The sequence below is a fragment of the Ambystoma mexicanum genome, chromosome 6p (genome assembly GCF_040938575.1).
Source record: "Ambystoma mexicanum isolate Mex_15411 chromosome 6p, UKY_AmexF1_1, whole genome shotgun sequence".
NCBI lineage: Eukaryota > Metazoa > Chordata > Amphibia > Caudata > Ambystomatidae > Ambystoma > Ambystoma mexicanum.
Window position 1 is genome coordinate 277,552,881 of NC_090935.1, and position 21,773 is coordinate 277,574,653.

The window sequence follows — 21,773 nt, forward strand, 5'->3', positions numbered from 1 at the left end:
CAGGTGCGCTTTATAAATAAAATACAAATACAATTATCTCTTTATTATGGTGAATATTGTGACCAATCAAAACAGAAGAGTCCATTATTCGCTTAAAAGGTTTTCTTAATAACTCAATATAAGACATGTTTAACATTTAAAATTGTGGACATTATGTTGTTCACATAATGCTCAATGCCTTTATGCAAATCGTCAGGATTGGGTTCTATTTAGAGATACTGTGTTGCACAACCTGCCCCCTCCTTCCCAAAGCCCCGCCCCTCCTAAGAAGTCGGTTCCCCCAATAAATGTTTTCCATGTTCAGCTGACTGGGTGCACATCAAGGACACCATACATGAAACCTTACTAACTCACAGCACTAGACGTTTTAAACCACGCGTTCGATTACTATTAACCTTATGCAACCCAAACATTTCCAAGTTGCTTCAAATATGTTGAAACAGGCTGCGGTTGTATCAGACTGTAAAACAGAAAACTATTATATATGCATGTTCTCCTTTAGCAACTTAAAAGTTAAATCTATAACTTCCGTTCCGTTAAATTAACCGTGACATGTCCGCTAGGTTTGTCAGTTTGATTTATAGAAATCCATTCAAATGGCACATCAGATTTTAGTCCTTACTTCCAGCGACACGCTGTGAACAAGCAAGGTCCCTTGCACACCTTACTAACATGGGGCTGCCGCGGCATAGCATCAATCACAGTACCTCTTGGCGCCAGTAGAAACCAATTCTCCAAGGACAGCGCAAAAACATTTTCTTTTTCTTTAATCTCCAAAGGTATCCCGAACTCCAGGGAAGCCTCTTCTCGAGTACGCCTCTTACGCCTGTCACTTCTTCTTTACTGTAAGGTTCCATGTGCGTCGCCACGCAAAGAGCGTTAAGAGGGCCCTTCCTCTAACGAAAGGAACTCCTGCTTGCCTGCAGTCGAAGGATCGCCAATGGTGCCGGGCTGTCCTTGGGTTCCAGCAACGGCAGGCTCCAGTGTAATACAAAACACTGGGAGGGATCAGGCCGGGCTGAGGCAGCTCCGCCCAGCATTGCCGCTCCCTCCCAGTGTTTTGTAACACTGACTGCTGCTGGCGCCAGGGTGTCGCGGCCGGGCCGCGGCAGTTGGCCGCCGGCCCGCCGCATTTATCAAAGAAAGGTAACACTTCAGTGTTACCTTTCTCTGCATCTGCGGCGGGCTGGCGGCGGCGGGCGCAGGGCTGCAATTGCAAAGGATCTGTAAGTTGCTTACTTACAGATCCTTTGCAACTTGCATCCATCCGTCCGGCGAGGCTGAGGCCCTGGGGGCTGGTTCCTGAAGTGTGAAGGCTTCACAATGAAGCCCATGCCTGGGCCGAAACCGGCCCACATGGTCTTCAGGAACCGGCCCCCAGGTCTCCAGCCATGATTTTGCATCGGCCACGGGCCGATGGGCCGACGACCCAATCCGACCCTGTGTATGGGTTCTGACCAATTCACACATTTTCCGGCAACTGAGTGGTGAAGTTTAATCCTAACCCAATCACCCACTTTCACACCCTCTCTCTAACTGCCTTCCTAATATCAAAATGTATCTTGTTACTCAACTGTCTGTCAGAAATGTTCTTCTCTATTTCCTTAAAATCAATGGGCGTCATTACGGGTCTGGCGGTATCCGTGCCTGTAACAATGGCATGGCTGCCGCCGACCCATGATTTTACTGGCACCCGCGTATGGGCAACTACCAGGTAATGCCGAGGTCGACGGACCTGATAATTCCCCATTTGCGGGTGCTGGGAATAAGGGACTCCCCATCCCCATTCGGCCTCATACGGCTGAATGGGAATGGGGAGCTCGGATACACCGGCACCGTTTATAATGATGCCGGTGCATCCATGAGTTGTGCTCGCGGGTGCCGCACTGCCCGTCAGGTCGGACCTGGTGGGCTGAGCGAGACGGGTGAGTACAACTCGTAGTATGGCGGTATGGTAACAACGGTGCCGGTAGTGATACCGGTGCCGTTGTTGCCTTACCGCCATACTTGTAATGAGGCCCAATGAGGCCTTTTTACAAGCCCTGCCCAACCATGAGGGGCAAACCCTCGTATTGGGCTTTCTGCCCCTCAGCATTTCAAAGGGAGAAATCCCTGTGGTGGCATGTGGTGTGAACCTATGTGCAACAACCGTATCTTCAGCAGCTCCCCTCCAATCTCCATTCTCTGCAATGGCACCCTTAATGCTATTCTTTATGACTTTATTAAATCTCTTGACAATTCCATTAGTCTCAGGATGATAAATGGAACTGGTGCTGTGCTCTACTCCATTATCTTTGAGAAATGCTTTAATTTCGTCTGACACTAGTTGGACACCATTGTCTGTGATAATGGTTGTAGGATAACCTTGCCTTTTAAAAAATGGCACCCAAAAACGCAATAAAGTCTTTGGAACATATATTATGTGCCCATGCAATTTCCGCTCATCTAGATAACATATTAATCAAAAAATACAGAACCTCAACATTCCTTGATTCCTCACAGGACCCACAATATCTAAACCTACACATTCCCGAGGCATGGATGGAATAGACATGATTGTCATCGGTTCATGTCTTATGGTGTAACCTTTGGCAGAATCTTCACATCTACAACAATCTCTCATAAGTCTCCCTACCAGCAAATCTATCCCAGGCCACCAATAATCCTGTCTAATGAGTTGTTTGGTTTTTGTCATACCTTGGTGGACCTCCTGTGCTAACTCTAATATTGTCTTTCTCACACCGGTTGGGGGAAACCTTTTGTTGCCCCGCAACACAATACCCTTTTCTATTTGTAATTCATCAAAAACATGCCTGACAGACTCTGGCAAATTTCCCTTCCTAATCTTACGACCTTTCACACCACTCTCAATGTGCTCTTTCACCTCTTTAAGGACCTCATTTTCTGCTGTGTCCTCCTCCCATTATTTTTCAGTCACAACTTCTTGATTAACATACAAAATGTGTTCCTCATTACACTCATCTTCACTGTCACTTTCCACAACATTGGTCAAACATGATAAGTAATCAGCTGATTTGTTCTTGACTCCAGGAAGATATTCTACTTCCCAGTTATACTCTTGCAAACTCGCCACCCACTTTCGAATTCTTGAAGAAACCTTAGTCAAAATCTCCTTGAGTGGTTTGTCATCTGACCTTACTACAAACTTCATCCCCCAAAGAAATGAGCAAACCATATCTATGGCCCATTTGACCGCTAAAAGCTCCTTCTCACTCGCGGAGTAGTAAAATTCTGCCTCTCTTAAAACTCTAGAGGAAAACACAATGGGATATTCTATCCCCCCTTCTACTTGTGACAATACAGCACCCAAACTAAGATTACTGGCATCTGTAGTAGGAATGCCTCTCTTATTAGGATTAAAGCCTTTCAAAGTGGGCGCATTGTTCAAATCCATTTTTTTTCCTGCCAAATTCAAGTTCACATAGATCATACCAAACAAACGTTACACCCCTCTTCACTAAACTCCTCATATGAAAAGTATTGCTCGCCAACTCGGGAATAAACTTGGCACAATATTCAGCCATGCCTAAGAATTAAATTACTTTATCCTTACTATCAGGACAGGGGTAATTGAGAATTGTGTTTACTAAATCCTCCTTGGGCCTAATACCTTTATCAGAAATATCATGCCCCAAATATTGTATAGTGGATCTGCTAAACTTACACTTGTCCCTGCTAAGTGTCAAACTAGATTCTTTGAATATGCCTAGAACTTTGCGAATCCTACAATCATGTTCTTCTTGATTCCTTCCATAAGCCAACACGTCATCTTGAAAACATAATACCCCTTGCATATGATGAAATAATTGATACATTATATGCTAGAAAACAGCAGCTGCAGATATGAGCCCAAAAGGCATCCTCTTACATTGAAATAATCCTTAAGTGGTAATGAAAGCCGTAACATTTCTGGACAAAGGATGCAACACAATCTGATAAGATGCAGATTTCAAGGCCAAAGTACTCATTACTTTGGCATACTTAATGGTGCCAAAAATTTCTGATATGTTAGGCAGTGGATGTCTGTCCGGAATGACACATTTGTTCACAGCCCTAAGGTCTATACACAACCTGAGTTTTCCATTTGGTTTGTGAACTATTACTAACGGTGAAAGCCATTCAGAAGATTCCACTCTTTCAATTACACCTTGGGGTTCTATCTTCTCAAGTTCTTCCGTTACTGTAGCTCTAATTGCCAGGGGAACTGGTCTCACTTTTTGAACAACGGGGATGGCATCACTTCTGATACAAATCTTGTATCTAAAATTCTCTAAATTGCCTAGTTCCTCTCAAAAAACAGATTGTTCTTCAAATGATCCAGATTCTCTATTGTAGCCATCGATTTTTCCACATCTGCATCTTCGTCCTCCATGACATTGACTTCTGAAACATCGATGATAAAAGTGCATTCCTCCAATTCCTCACAAAGTTCATCAATGCAATCAACATTCTCCATTTCTGTTCTACAACAACTGGTGAAATGTCCTTTCTAATTACACCTTTGCACATCTCTCTGATGCCAGGACACTTTTCACTACTAGTCGAATGATATATGCTGTCACGGCAATAACATCTTCTTCTCTCATTTATATCTTTCCTCTCTTTGAATCTGGTTACTTTCTTCTTTGTCATATTATCTCTTTTGACACCCAGTTTCCTTCTGGTTGCATTCTCCTCTTGAACTGCTAAAACTTCAGATATTTGTGAAATCTCCTCCTTTTTTGTATCATTTTCAACTCTTCTTTCCAACTCATTCACACACTTGTAGGTGTATTGCACTTCTTTGGCAACTCTAAGAACTTCTTCTATGGACGGATTGCCTTTTTATCAAAGTGCTTCACTGACCTGGCTATCATTGCATTCTAACATAAATTGATCTCATAGTCTCTCATCAAGATTATTGCCAAACTCACATGAAGTGGCTAAACCACACAATGCCGTAATAAATTGTTCCACAGTCTCTCCAACTTCTTGTTTTCATTTACCAAAATGGTATCTTTCAAGAATAATGCTCACAGACTTTTCATAATGCGTGTCTAGTATCTTAATACACTTTTCATATTCTGTAAGCCCTGATGATTCCTCTTCGGATAGGGGGGGGGATGATTCTCAAATTGTTATTTCACATAGTTGCCTAGCCAGTGTATGAGTAAACACTTTTTCCTTTCACTGGCAACATTTAAACCATGTGCTGCAAATACATAATGATGAAAACGTTTTTTCCATTGTTTCCAGGGCACTATTGGTTCACCTTTAGAGTCTAAAAAATAGTTTGGTGATGGTATACCTTGCATGGTTGGTTGTGGAACATCAGATGTGTTTGGCACAGTGGTGATACTCTTTGTCTCAGACCACTGATGCTCCCAGGTTTGATTCCTGTTGGCTGTGGTTGATGCTAATTATATGTCCCACTTGAGTATAAGAATAAGATGTTTGATGTCAGCAGTTGAATACAACAATGGAGTACTAAAAGTACATTCCTGAAATAGTAGGTTTGTATTGGTAGGAGTGGAGTCACATATTCCTCCATTAAGGTATAGTTACTTTGTTATTATGAATGTGATTGCATTTCGGTATTGCATTTGTGAAATGTTCTTTTAATATGCATTTTTTTATCCTTTATGATGTGCATGCAGTTAGTCTGCTTTTTTTCTGACTTGCATGGATATATGCTTGATGTGTTTAACAAAGTGTCTTTTGATTGTTTGATTGCAATGCAACTCTTTTGAAACATTACTGTACAAAGTGCGTCGGTTGCCTGGGCACCCAAAATGGGGGCACCAAAGTGGTGTACTAAGGTCCTTTACTTGTGCTTTTGGAGCACGTCTATATGCTTGTTGCGCGAACACCGAATGCCGTGATCAAATGATGCACTGGTCTCACACTTCTGAGGACTATGGTATAAGCACGCACAGTTGTATGGGGTGCGGCCACGTTCTGCAGTAGCGTTGGAGCCCAAAAATCAAGGTTAGAATGCACTGTGATGGTAGAAGTGTTATTATGGAAAGTTAGCTGTGCCACCGACTTACTTTCACAATCCTGCACAGGTTGGTACACTTACTGCAGTTTCGGGTGATCCGTGCCGCAGTTGTCAAATAGTTGAGAATGTCCATGTACTTTTCTTTCTCTGCATCAATTAAACACTTTCCCACTTCCAAGTCTTCCTCCGCTTCTATCTGCTCAATAATTCCGCTTGGGAACATCCAGAGGCAAAAGGCTTCAGCTGCCTCAGCAATCAATGTGGATCTTAAATGAATGAACAGCTATTCGGTGGGGAGCCATTCAGGAACATCCCATCCTTGTCGCCACTGAAATGATCTCCACAGGCATGAATAATTGAAGAAGTTTATTGAGATCACAGGTTGGCCCACCGGCTCTCCAACAGCACTCATATATATGATTTTCTCTCTGCATCTTTTCCTTAACATTCTATATTCTCTGTTCCATGTTCCACACAAGGGGTGGTGGAGGTGTGGACAAATAACAGAGAATGATATGCAGAGAATGCTACGCAAGTGCCATGCAAAGTGGTAGGCATACCATCACTATATGAATCACTATAAGAATGAAAGAAAGAGGGGCATCTGAAAAAGTGCTTTCCTAGGGTACTGACCTAACCATAACCACAATGCCAACTCTGTAATTCTTCATATAGCTCGGTATCTATCTATCTATCTATCTATCTATCTATCTATCTATCTATCTATCTATCTATCTATCTATCTATCTATCTATCTTCCCATCCTTCTTTTCACAAATATTATATTTTATATATAACATTTTAAAAAAGAGTTATGGTGAATGCCTACATAAACTTAAAATCTAGAAACATTGGAACTGGTAAGGTTTAACTCATTTGCACACCTCGCATCGAAAGGGAGGGACACTCAAGCAACCCCTGATCTTATTATTACCAAACACGGTGAGTGGGGTTCACCCCCACAACCCTCGTTTAGTATAATGGGATTCAATGTTTTCGATCATGCCGAATGCGCAGTCATTGCACATTTGCATTTATTTTGCGGCATTTTGGGGTGATATGTATCATGAAGAGGGAAGTAAGAGTATACTTTTTTGTGAGATAGTTTCGTTGGATGTATGTTTTCATCTCAGTTAATTTGAAGCTTATATTTTTGCTATTTCCAACTGGGGTAAGAAACAAATATTTATTACTACGTTTTGGGTTTGTGAATCTAAGAATCAAATTTAGTTATTTACTATTTTGTAAGGAAAGTATAGGAGTTCCATATTATTGACACTGGAACCAGATATACAATGGTTTAATAGTTTAAGTAGTCTTTATATTCTACATAGGTGGAAGTTAAACCAGAGTCCTTACTTGCTGGTGAGATATGCGACTGTTTCTTCGGTGCCCAGATGCATCTTCTATGCCAGAAGAATACCTGTCATTGCAGTTCATTTCCGTAGAAGCGTCATTAATCCTCCGGTGGTGTCTGACACTATTCACCCGTCCCCGCCTAGTCGACAACAAAGCTCATAGGAGCGCATGGAAGAAAACGTTTCAGGTCATGCCGAAAATACCATTATGATGCATGTATTCTTCAAGCATTGAAGGTGCATTCCAAATGTGCAAAGATTAAAACAATTAGAAATAAAGTAAAAATATCATCAGGGCTGACATCATGACAGAAAGAACAACTATGTAGGGTGTACACGCCTATAATTAGAAGGGTGTAATTTAATAATATCATACCCACTTCAAATGGAAAAGAAATTAAGATCTGAGGTGACTAGATATGCTCGATACATTTTTAATATATTTTATATTGTTGGGGCTGTTTTGAGATGTAGGTAGACTTCTACTGCAATATACTGACTGAGACTGTCAAGTAAAAGTGAACTTCAAAGATGAGTATTTGGATGTTTAAAAAGGCACCATCACTCTTCACGTTCATAGTGCCACCCACGAACAGAACATGATGGTAGCACCGGTACCATTATTAACGGTACCAGTGCTACCACACTCCCCATTCCCATTCAGACTTATGGGGCCAAATGGGGAGGGGGATTCCCTTATTACAGGCACCCGTGAATGGGCAATTACCGGGTCCGTCAATCTCGGCATGACCCGGTAATTGCCCACTCGCGGGTGCCAGATTCTTTCGCAAGTTTGGAGGTAGCCTGACCGTCTTACAGGCATGGCTACCTCTAAACTCGTAATGATGCCCAATGAGATGAGAGCACACACTACTACTACTACACATACTAAGAGCTTCATTACGAGTATGCCAGTCTGGAAAAAGGTGCTGGTAACAACGTTTCCCGGCACCTTTCCCAGATCAGCATGCTCCAAGTCTGCAGGTGGTTGCAGAGAACTACCGGCAGGCCCGATCATTATTTGAAGCACCAGCACTGTTAACAACGGTGCCTGTACTTCAGTGGTTCTCATCCCATGGAGGGAATGGGAACTTACCATTACTCCTCTGCCCGTAATATTACAGTCATACTGGGATATCAGTCGGCAGAAATGGTAAGCCAAGGTTGCTGGTAAGCGCTTTTCGGCAACCTCGTGATGACCCCCTAAGTGATATAAACTTGAACCTAGAGCTATTGGAATAGCATTTGCAGTCAGACAAGCGGCTTTGGCAGCAACCCGCTCCCCAATGAACATTCATGCACCTTACATTATATTGAGCGCAAATGTACATGCGATTGCACAATCAAAAGAGCTTTCGGAGAAGGAGGTCTCACAGTCTATTATTATGAAGGAAGGAAATGCTGGTGTCAAACCCTCAACATCAGGGCTTAATGGGGTGACATCAGCTAATAAGGGGAGGAAGATGTCAGCAAAAAAACAAGGCAAAGGCAAATACAGGAAGAACGATTCACGCAAATATCTGCGTTTGTTGCACTCCTCTGAGGCGGCAGCCCTCTAGCTAAGAGAAGAACGCTGGCCCAGACAAGTCGCAAGGCCTTTGCTCTGATAGTTACTCAATCCAAAATAATCATGAGCATGGCGAACAGTAATATACCCCCAGGAAGCATAGCCTATCTTGGAGAAGAAATGGCTCCTGAGAAGGAATGTATTGTGACCAAGTGTGATGTAGGGGCTCAAGTGAAGAAACGTTGGTAGCGAGGGTATGAAGAAGGGTTCTGAATTTGTTTGTGTAACAGGGTGCAAATACACTGCAAAATGTGGTTTCTGTAAGAGTTGAAGTGGCAAACTCATGCGCTCCGGCTCATCACTTTATCTCGAAAGTCAGAACAGGAGAGGGAAATCTTTTGCTAAACTCAATGGGGGGAGGACCAAATTGAATCTCAACATGGAAAGTCATTCCTAAATGAACCCGCATTCAAGAGGAAACACATTGAAGAGCAAACGCATGACTGCAGAGAAAAAGTACAACTTAAAGAATGTCTTAAAGAATTTAGAATGTCCACACTGGGCACTGCATAAGGACTCTGAAAGCATGAAGGTTTTCCCAAATGAGGAGGTGGGTGGTGAAAGTACATTAAAGACAAATGCACAGTACAAATCTTTTATTGTATAATACTTCAAAATAAATTGAACTTTTACAATATTTACAATTACTAAAAGACGAATTGCACAAATAAACTTAAGTATCTCAAATGAGGCATTTCCGTCATTAAAAAAATATATGTATACAACTTAAAATAGTAAAAGACATCACATTAAAAGAAGGAAAACGGAATGAAAAACAAAATGATTATTCGGTAGTAGCCCACTAACTTACCTCGTGAAGGCCTTACTGTTACTTGTACACTGGCAAACCACTGCCCAAAGTTATTCCAATGGGACTCCTTTACATGGGTAAATAAACCATCAATAACCTCACAGTCTGCCAGACCCTAAAAAGGGCCACCACTGCAGAAATTCATATAGTATTTAAACAGAACACCCACAAAATCGTCACTTTTAATGGTGTCTAAATTATGTACCAGATGTCCCAAAGCTAACATGTACAGTGAACCAAGTCTTGGGCATTCCATCAGCACATGCGTTGCTGTCTGAAGGTTGGTAACAATTTTACAGATCCTGCAATATCAGGCTTCATTTGGGATCTTTTTCCATGGCCCACAGATAGACAGTACCGACAGTTGGTTCATATGCAGCCGCAAGTAAAAAATCACAGATCTGCGGGTTGGGGCAAAATTCAAGGTAACGCTCAGGCCTCATCTATCGGTGTATCACAGCCACACCGCTCGTATGGCTTTTCAGGGTGTTGAGATGGTTATAATTACAGAGCAAGTCATATTTCTGTATTCTCCGCTTAAGAGCACCTTTTAAAGATATAAAATTGGCACAACGGTCATAGTTGGGTTGCCACCCCACCTCCTCACAGAGCTCTTGGAATAATACAACGTTGGTGGAATTTTTACCATCACCCCATTTGGGCTCGTAACTCGCACCCAAAATGTTCAAAACAGAGCATTCTAGACAACCTCTTCTAACTAACAACTGGGCCCAGAGAGATACAAGTCCCGTATATATTCAACAGAAGTTGATTTGGGGATGCCTAGTACAGATCTCCAAATCTAGCTTCCACCCCATTCAGCTATTGCAGATCTTTCATTGTAAGGGCCTGAAGCCCTTACAAGACTGTCGGGCACAATCACTGCTTGTACAGCATTATGACCCCAATCAATGTGAAATCCCAGTTATTTGCCTAGCCCTACTGACCTTATTAGCTGTGATATCAGCATAGCCATGCGACCAAGAGATCTTCATCCCCAGATAATTGTATCCATCGACGTACTCAATGGTCCCCATGATGGTCGACAGCTTCACCTTACTGATTTTCTTACAGGATACTAACATCTGCTTGGTCTTACCCAGGTTGATTGACAGTTTAAATTCAGCAGTATAGGTGGACAAATCCTCCAATATTGCATTCAGACCCGTAATCATATGATCGAAAATGGCCAGGTCATCGGCATATAACATGCCACCAATACTGATGTTTCCAATCTTCGGGGAACAGCCAGATCTTGCCAATAGTCTGCCTAATAAGTCTGCCAAGTATATATTAAAAAGTAGCGGGGCAAACATGCACCCCTGCCTCCCCCCCTTGTTGATGTGTATTACATCTGACAGGATCCCCTGGTCACTCAGTCTGATCCTGGCTGTGTTGTCCTCAATAACAAACCACGGTCAATTTTGACAAAATTGACAAAACCGATGTACAAAGAGGAGCCTGCCAGGGTTCTAACTTGGGTAATTAACGTGTCCAGAACTCTAAGATTATGGACCGGACCAGATCCAGGTCTAAGCCCAGTTTGGCAGGGATGAAGAATATTGGCTTCACTAACCCAGGCTTGAGGGTGTTCCAGCACATAGGTAGCAAAAACGTTACCAGTTACATCGAGTAACGTCAAGGACCCATAGTTATCAGGTACCAAGCGATCCCCAGCCTTAAAGTCGTGGACCAGAATAGCCATCTTCCAGGAGTCAGGGATGTTTTTTTCCTGGCATACCCTAATAAACAAAGGGGTGTAGACATCAGCCCTTAACTGGGATTGTGCTTCAATACTGCTGGGCAAAGACCATTCTGCCCCGGAGCTCTCAAATTCTTTAGGGCACACAAGTGGTTACCTATGTTGTGTTGAGTGAAATTAATGGGCCAGCTGCACTCATTCTGCACAATTGGAGTGTTAGGTTCCATAGCTGTAAGCATTTTATTCTCTACGTGGGTAATCCAAGCCCCCTCCATAATCGGGTTCAGTGTCAGGGAGTGTCAGAATTCTCCACATAGACACTGCATTATAGGTCAGTAGGGTCTGAATCAAATACTCCCAACTTCCCTTTCCAATTTCTTCTTCTAACCCAATTATGAAATTGGGTCTTCAGGCGTCATCATAGCTTTAAAGCCGTACTGGGGGAAGCATTCGAGACTATGACAGCACATAGTTAGTATTCACTTTGCCCTGTTAATCTCACGGTCATAACCATGTTTATGTAACTTCCCTGTTGTAGTCATGATCTCACACTTACTTTTTCCAGTGCATTTAGATAGAAATTGAAGCCACACTTCACTGTTGTTAGGTGTCCAAGTGTACAGATTTAACCTATAATCGCTATTTCACAGGCCTTATTCACATTCCTGTCCAACCATTGAAGTCGATGTCCTGATAGCGAGACCCCCAGATTCGCAGACCCTTTTGTTATTGGACGCCTAGAAATGCACCCCCATTCAACTGTTAAAGTTGTATGGTCACTGGTCACTCACGGGAACACAGGCATTAACAGCACTTTCGCGATCACCATGCTATTACATGCAACATTATCCAATTTGACACACTTGCTGCCCATCCGCCAAGTTGGTTTCCCGGGTGTGTCTACCTTTGATCTACCATTCAGGACTCTCAGGTCCCAATCGCATAGGAACTTCAAACATTTTTTACCTTTAGCATTCACAGATTTTAATTCCATGCAGTTGACGCAAGTTCCCCCCTCCTCGTGCCCCTCTATGGAGTGTTCCTCGACCCTTGCGTTCAGAGCACCTCCAGGATTATACCTTTGTTCACCCACTTAGTTAACACCTTGTCAATGTACACAAAAATAGCTTCTGTAAGCAGCCCTCCAGGTGGATCGTACACATTAACAAAAAGCACCTTCCCCAACTCGGCCTGCCCTCCCATCGACACCTCGACCATCAACGCATTACCACCTTCCTCCACCAGCTTGATTTGTCTAGAGGATACTGCATTGTTTACCCCAATCATTAGACCCCCCATGGGGGTGTCCCACAGGCCCCTTCTCTGCCTTAATTTGATGTATCTGATACCCATCAAGCACAAATTGATCGACCAGCCATGCTTTCTGGAGCATAAACATCTCATGATGTTTCAAGACCTGCAACAAAGGGCCAGGTTTCAGAAAGTGGGAATGGCCGCTGGTGTTCCAAACTACCATAGCCGGAGATCATTGAGGTTGATCTTCGGTGCTTGAAAACATGGCCTTCAACCACATCCACTCTTGGGAGTTATCGAACCTTTCTTTAACTGTACTAATTTTGGAGGGTGCTTTCGTGACCTTATTACAACAGCACTCTGTGGCAAGTTTAGCCTAAATTATAGGGATGTGCAAAACGTAGCCCTAGAATACCAGAGAGTCAGCTTGGGCACGCAATAGCGAGGCAGTTACTGGAAGGCAAGAGTGAATTAGAGAGTCACTGTGTGCCCCGCCCATCCAAGGTTCCACAAAGTCAAAGTCTGCTGAGTTAAGAATCCGCAGGGCTGGGATTTTACCACATATTATTAAGAGCTCACTTCTAATGTGGGATTGTTGTTGCGCGCCACTGCTTCTTGCAATAGTTACTTTACATAGATCCAGTGGAGTTGTCAAAGGCGTACGTGTCCTTGGTAAGTCTGATTTGTGCTCATGATCTCCCTGCTCCAACATCCTTTCCCTTCCTGTTGCAGCACTGGCCCTTCTGTCAGGAGGGGGAGTAGTAGGCTGGAGTACCTCATTATCGCACAAACTGTCTTGTTGCTCCTGAGAAGCCACTGATTACTAAAGCAAATCCACTTCCACCTGTTCTTTAATGAACCAACTAGACAGAGTGCCATCACCCATCAAGATGCGCTTCAGGCGCCATGCTGCATGTTTACATCGGCGCTTAGACAGATTTCTTGGTGCATTCCTTGGTATTAACATAGAAGGAAGTTGTAAGTCTGCCATTAAAGGGTCGCTTGGAGGGGGTATCAAGTTTGCCATCTCATTCACGTTCTTTTTTGTCTTTTCTGGTTTACATGGAGACGGTGCATGAGGGTAGGCTAATTCTCAGGAGATTGGCCAAGATATTCCAAGGCTACTCCATACTGGTCCCGGCTCTGGGAAGGGATTGATATTGGGTCATCAATGGTCAGCATCCCTTCCCTCTCCCTAAGGGGCTCAGTCTCAGTGGCTTCCTCAAGTCTTAAAATCATCCCCATGCATTTAGCCAACCCTTCCTGTAGCACCTGCATGTGTTCTGCCTGCTGGAGGACTTCATTATGGGTGCTACCACAAAGCTTAAGAAGGATTTTCACAGTGAAGTTTAAAACATCCCAGGGCACTCCCGCTTCAAGCTGGGTTATCTGCACCCTTGAGTCCACACTCACGTTTCCCCAAACCCCTGCATCTTGAGAGAGTAAATCAGCAGCCCCTTCCTCGTCCGCATTTTCTAAAAGGTTTGAAGTACGGGACATAAACAGAGTTGGGGTGATAGATAACCTGTCACCCCCAATTTGCCCCGCTTTGTCTGCCAGAACTATCAGTGATGAGCTGACAATCTTGGAATGGAGCCCAGGTACTTTCATCTGAACCATTGGTGTTAAGGCCATCTGAAGAAGGGGCCATCCCCCATGGAATTCCAGACCTTCGTCGGTACAGTTTCACCAGAGTCACCTATCACCCCATCAGAACATCTCTGATAACATAGTCGCAATAGAGAATTGTTATCTATCTCTCTAAAAGTGGAGTCTATATTGGCTCCCAAAGGGCCAGCTCCTGCTGATTTATTAGGTCGGACAGCATCATTATGGAAATATGTGGAGGCTCTGGTGATTTTGGTGCTTTTTGAAGGGAAATACTTATTGATCGGGCCATTGATGGCCAATGGGGTAGACCCATCAACAAAGTCCCTTCTTCTCACATCATCAGCATGACTTTGCAGGCTGTCAACTGGTGTAGGCGAGCTTGCCATACACTTTCTTTTATTCCTTTAAGGCTTATTGGTTTATTTGTTTTTGGATTTGCGCACGTTATAGACCTGCTGTTTATATGGGGCCTTACCAGGCATTGTTAACTTCTCGCTAAGAAGAATCTGGGGAGAGAAACTTGTGCATGGATCTTCAACAAAAACAGCAGGCACACTGCATGTTAATCAGATGTTTGTAATGGCTCGACCGTGCCTAGATCAAAGGGTGCAACACCCCACAGTCTCTAGGAGCTCAACAACGGACTAACCAGTAAGGAGCCACATCACCTGCACAGTGTTGGAATAACTGTGCTAGAGTAAATGGTCTAATAGACCTTAGCCTCCCAGCCCCTATGTCACTCTGCAGCCAGCAGGCAATAAAAAGCTAGGGGTTTGAGGCACTGGTCACACTGATAACATACAAAAGGTAGGGCAGCCTCTAGTTGGCTGTCCGCGTGTCTCGTGACTACATGATCAGTAGCTAGGGTTGTATACTAATTGACCTTTTCACAATTGACCTCGGGAGAATTGACCACAGAAGAATTGACCTAATTTAGAAGGTCATTTAGGACATACATGAGGGGGGAATCCCCCTGCAACCCCCCCACCCAATCCAAAAACCCCTCCAACCCCCCACCCAATCCCCTTATATTATTTATAATCCAAAACCAACTCAAAACATATATAAAATAACCAAAAATATTATAAAGGTCAATTGTACAGAAGGTCAATTAGGACCACTATAATTAGATCAATTGTACAAAAGGTCAATTGTAAAAGGTCCATTTGGGTAATACCTTGTGGATCGTGTTTTCCAGAACAACCTGGGTGGAGGGGGGGTGAAAGGGGGGAAGCAGCAGATTAATGCAGCCTGCATAGAGCAAGTGACCTGCACGGTGTACATTGTGTGTACAGTGTGTTTATAACACACACTGCCCATCACAAAAAAGATGCACTCCACTGGCTCAGATAGCTCACCCTCCACCCTCCGCCCTCAGCTCACCATTGAAGCTCAGGCTTGGGCACTTAGCACACTGGCTCACTCCAGCTCCCACTCTAGGACAGCGGCTCTTCGCAGCTCTCAATTCAGCCTTGCTCTTTCTCTGCTCTTCTCCGCTCCTCAGCGAAGGGCTGGAGGGCAAGAGGGCAAGTGTTTGTTCCCGTGTCCTGCAGTCTCCCCGCGAGGCCCATCCACCTGAACGTTATAGGGCTGAGACACTGGAACACTCGAGGACTCAGGACTCCGGTGTCTCCGATGGCTGCAGTACCTCAGTACCTCAGAGGAAAGGACCCAATTACAAATCACGTAAGTCTTCCTGTTTCAAGCTGTGTCACACCGCACTGTTTCCACCACCATAGTCGCTTCTGACAAGGCAAAACTGTGCAGTACAAGATCTGTGGGTGCCTAGTTAAAATGCCGTTTAATAAACTGTGGCAAAAAGAGAAGTGTTAGGATTTCTTTTACATATTCATCAGGAGAACAATAATTGAGGTGTATTGTGTGTCCTATATTTGTCTCCAAGGGGGTTCTGGGTTGCCACATGATCATTTTCGACTTGCCTGTTCTCTGTGCACTGATGAAGAGTGGATGATTCTCTGAGTGAAGGGCCTGCTACTTCTTTGCCCTTTCTCTTTTGTGGATTGTAGAGTTTGAGGCCTCACTTCTAGTGACAGATCATGTGTGTGGCTGCACTGGGGTTCAGTGTTCTTGTTGATAAAGTATATTATTCCCAAGTCACCTACTTTCTCTTTGGTTGTGTTGTTCTTTCTGCTGATAGAGGAAGTCATCTCTGACCCAGGCATTATGTAATGCATGGTATTGTAATGCTGCCTACTTCGAGTCTCCCCCTAGCATGTTTTTCCAGGTTTTCTGTTGTCCTGTTTACAACAACTCACAGTTTATTATTTTCCAGGCTGCAGTCATTTGTCTTTTCTTTCTACTTCTCATTTGCAGGATTGTATTAATTTGTTGATTATGTAAGTCGATCTGTAAGATTCTCTACTGGTGTGCAGCACTGTTTTAAGTCACACAAAGTGACTTTCCAGCCCGGCAATGCCTGTCCTTTATCCACTAATATTGTCTAGCTTCTCGCTCTCCTGCGGTGTGATGCTGTCTGCCTCATTGCAGTGGCCTTATGTGGTTTCTCTGGTGAGCTGTACACAACACCCTTTGCTTCTCTTGCCTTGGCAGCTGCATTCTCACCAAGTAGGTATTTAGAGGTGTTACCATGGCCTTATTTGCCACTGCTTTAAATTTTAATGTTTCGAATTTGTCTTGATGTTAGAAATTATATATTCTATCTCCCTATCCACATAAGTCTTGATACAATCCCCATGTCCAATGCACCAAGAAATATGTCTAAGTACCTCAAAAGGCCTCAAAGTGCTCTGTAACGTAAAGGAATCACGTTTGAAATGATTGTCGAGAGCTGTAAAGTCTCTGGGCTATGCTTAGTGTGATTTGTATCAGGGTTTTTCTTGTGCTGCTTTCGATTTCTTCAGGCTAGGCAATCTCAAAGCTTTCAGACCCACAGCTTCAGATGGGCAGTGATTATGGATGTACCAAACTTCAGCTTCAAGTCACTATTCGGCCGAACCTTGGCTTAAAAACAGCTGTTCGGCTTCGACAGATTAGTTTCTGCCATAGTGACTCGAAGCCGACGTCCAATTTCTATAATTAGCTGTCTTCTCCCTGTTTGGGAGATGACAGCCAATCATTGAAAGTGTTGTCATGTCTAGGCTGCAGAAGCCAAATAAGCTGTTTGTTTATTGGCTACTGCAACCGAACAACAAAGGAAGCAGCCTCTGCACGCGTTGCAATGAACAGTTCTTCCCTTCCCTCACTTTCCATGCCAACGACGGACCAGCAGACGTCAGCACCTAGAGAGACCACTACCCAGGTACATTCGTAAGCCCTCCCTCCCTTCAACAGGGTGAGGCCACTGGGGTATCCTGCACCCCTGCGGCCTCACCGAAATGCCCAATATCCACTCTCCGGGAGCGGCCCCCAGACTTATGAGGCCACTGGGGTATTTTGCCCACCCGGGCAGCGTCGAAATCTGTTAAGGCCACCGGCCCCTTCAACACGGGATCGATGCCCGCATTCTCCAGCAAAAGACTTTTCTTCCATTTTCACTATTTTATAAAAAAATGATCAGTCCTCACTAATAAGGCACGTGCTCGCTTCAGGGTTTTACTATCATCCTAAAAATCTTCCATGCACTTTATGCTATCCCAAAGAGTCACACATTTCTGCACGAGGGCCAGCAACTGGCACGATACTATGCAACAGGCTCATAGCATGGCATTCTTGACATATTCATTAAATTCCACTTTGATGCCACTCAGCGCTGTTAACATTTTTATTTCATTTCAATATGATGCTTCAAATAATTGGTTCAAACTGTGACGCCTTTGCTCTTTTATTTCGTTTTCATTGGAGCAGATCTGAGCTGGCAGAAGAGTAGGTCCTGTTTGCAGGAGCTCAGATTCGAGAAAGCATAGTTTACCTGTTTTTCTTATCACTCATCTCTCTCTCTTCGTTGACATGAGGGATTGCTTCACTTTACAGTCTCCCAGCATTTAAAGTCTTGGTTCAGGCATTTGCCCTATTCCAAAAAAGTGGTTCACTGTTGCAAATGGCTAGTCATTCCCTTTCTGACACTGTTTAACTAGTACCCAATGAGGTGTTTTTGAATCAAATGTGATGCAGTAGAAATTGTGCTTTTTAAAGAATACTCATTCAGCGTCACTGCTCAAAACGATTAGCCACACATCGAAGTAACTCATCAAACTGGCCCACCATATTGCCCCAGAAAGTGCCCAACTATGACAAACTGTAGAATTGAGTGATTTGTAAGGTAGGGTGGGGTGTGACAGGGGACAACATTGGCATCTAGTCATTGCTGGGGGCTTGGTGTGCTGGGGGCTTGGGATCTAGCATAAGAATATAAGGGTGAGTGCTGCGGAACCCTCTTTGTGAAGTATTAGTTGGTAAGTAAGCATTGGTGCACCCTGCTCTCAGCTGCTCACACTTATCATAATCGTTTATTTTTAGTCATGCAACTGCCCAGAAAAGGCACAGCACCAACCAAGGAAGCTCATCTCCAAGACTGGCTTGCCATTCCACCTTGATGCAAATCATTGCATAGTGCCTACAATTCTGGTGACTAACCTTGCATTTACAGGTTACTCTTATTAGTGAGTGACATAAGAGTAAAGTACACTTGGTTTTTTCCCCAGATCTGTTTTGTATTTATTTTTGTCTTTTTAATAAGTGTACAGAGATATGTGTCCAATTAATAAACATTAATACCCATGCACTAGAATGCCTCCTTAGTTTATTCATATAAATGTTGTTTATTATGCCCTAGAACATGTTTGCCTAAAAAAACAAGTATTCGGCTCACTATTTGGCTCGGCCAACTATTCGGTATTCGGCCGAATAGTAAATTAACTATCCGGTCCACCCCTAGCAGTGATGCATACAATGTTTTGTTAGTTGAAATGGGCATCTTTTGCTTTTTACTTACATGGAGTCTTTTTTTTTAAAGTTTCAAGAGATTTTGTTTGTATTCTTTGAATGTTCTTAGTTTTAAATTGAAACACACGTTTTTCATTTGCATCTGGTTTCCTTGTTTTAATGGCTCACCTGTTTTCCTTTGAAATTCCAATGCAGACAGACTGAGGAATGTCTGATGGATGCCTTTATCTTTGCTGACAAGTATCTTCACCCGAGGTATTCCCTGCAGCAGCTTGCAATGGTTTTTACGATTTGATTACAATAATCTTGTACTTGTGATGTTTTTTCTTACTTCCCAATGTTCAGATGTTTAGCTTTATTCCATATGAACTTCAATTCACAGCTGCTGTCTTCTTCTCTCATCTGAGGTGGGCAGAGAAGCACATCCACACTCTTCACATTTAAACTTGTTGTTCCTCATGTACTCTCTCTGCTCCCATCTCTTTTTGTCTCCCTCCAAATCGCTTGTTCTTACACAAGCGCCATTTATCAGTCAGCCTAGCTGTGTTTTGCAGTGGCGTCTCTTTTCACTCTTGCTACTCTCGCTTCCTTTTATACCCAAGTTCCCTTCTGTCCTCACAAGCTTTCTTCCAGCCTGTCCACCTATCATCTCATGGTGTTCTTCCTTCTTGTTGTCCTTATGCAGGCAGTCTCTGTAGTTACACCATATTGTCTGCATGATTAAACTGCTGTAATGGAAAGTGATAGAGGTGGTGGGATGTGAGAAGGGGGGTAGAGCCAGTGGGTGTTCTTTGGCTTTTCATTCATTCACTCATTAGTCCCTATGGACACTCCCATCAAAGCATACACCCAAGAGATCTCTTTGAGCTAGCTGTGTACCTTCAAGGAGATACCCTTGTTTTTCCTAAGTAGTCTTCTGAGAGGTAAGGGCTTAATTGCAGCTGTAACCCAGCTCCTGGTGTAGTACACATGCGTCTTCAGCCTCTTGATTTATATGAAATATGCCTCTCCTTGCACTAAAATACTGCCAAAACAAGCACTGGAAAAGTCAACAGTTTTGGCCATTGTATAGGCATTAGATAGGCATTTGCCAGGCACTGCTAAATTATGCCTAGGACTTTTCAGCTGTTGCCATCCTAATCCAGGTGTTATTATTATGATAGCACCTGGAAAATGCCTATCCCATACCTACACATAACACAACACTGTTGACTTTGTTGTATAGTCAAAGGTCCCAAAAGTATTAAAGAGCTGTCCATCAGCATTGCACTACAGTATTACTAATCCAAAGATACAGCTATGTAACCTAGTGCACAAGGGGTTATGACATCAAATATTGTTGGAAAAGAAATATTGCCAATGGTTTATAGAATTTTGAAAGGTTATGTTAAAGTCTAAAATTAAAGAGAGGTGGTTCCAGTAGTGTGCTCCCCAGACCACCAAGATGTTTTCACCTGCTGAGTTGATGTTTGACACAGAGATGGTGAGAATTGGAACAGGTTTATACATGTAACTTGTTTTACTGTAAGAAAATATCTTATTTGGTTTCTGCAGCCTATCCCTGCTTTCTATAATTGGCTATCTCATGCGAGAGAGAGAGAGAGAGAAAGAGAGAGAAAGAAAGAGAGAGAGAGAGAGAGAAAGTGGAGCAGACTTTCCGCTTCGAGTCAGTATTCTGCTGAAAATGAATAGCTGAATTTTGGTCGAATTTCAGGCGAATATTCACTCGCAGACAACATTCAGAACACCCTGAATTCTTAATGAGTTCCTGAAAAAGGTTGTGGGCTAATGTAAACCACAACTGGATATGTGGTCCTTTAGGCTCACTCTTCTTCCTTAGAAAAATGCAGTGGCCGTTCATATCTGCTTGAGTGTCACGAATCATCTGTTCCTTCTCTTGGAGTTGACTTGTAGAAGGCTAAAGGCTCCATTTCATGACTCACCCCATGAATATTATTGCTCCTTTTGGAAGCTTCAGGATCTCACCTCCTTGCATTATTGATGACAATGGCATGCCTCTAAGTTAAATAAGTTTGGGAAAGACCTTCATTTCAGTGAGCTGAAATCCTGACACTACACGACATCAACTAATCATGGAATGCCAAGCTATGGAACACAGCACTCACATCGTTTAGAAATAGCATTCAAACATATACCAATTATAATCAACTGGTTTCCTATGTTTAAAAAAGCATAGCAAATCCCTGGGGACACCCACCTCTTCTCTAATTACTGCTCATGTTGCTTAGGGTTAATGTGTTACTGCCCGACAGTATCAGGTGCCCATTACCTGTATTCCTAATAACCGTTCGCTTGTTGTAAAGCACTCTGATGTTTCTCAAAGCTAGAGCCACACTTTATATATAAAGCTGAATGTATGTAGTTATGTGTAGGTTTGTTCGGCTATACAATTCCACACCATTGAACCCACGTCTATCAAATTTTGCATGGATTCCTCTTTTGTCTGGGGCACAATCGTAGTCTATGTTTGGATGCAAAAATCTTATATGCCAAAAAAATGGTGTATGTTTGTCCAGCTATTCAAACCCACATGGTTGAACCCACTGCTATTAAATTTTGCATGGGTTCCACATTTGTCTAGGGCA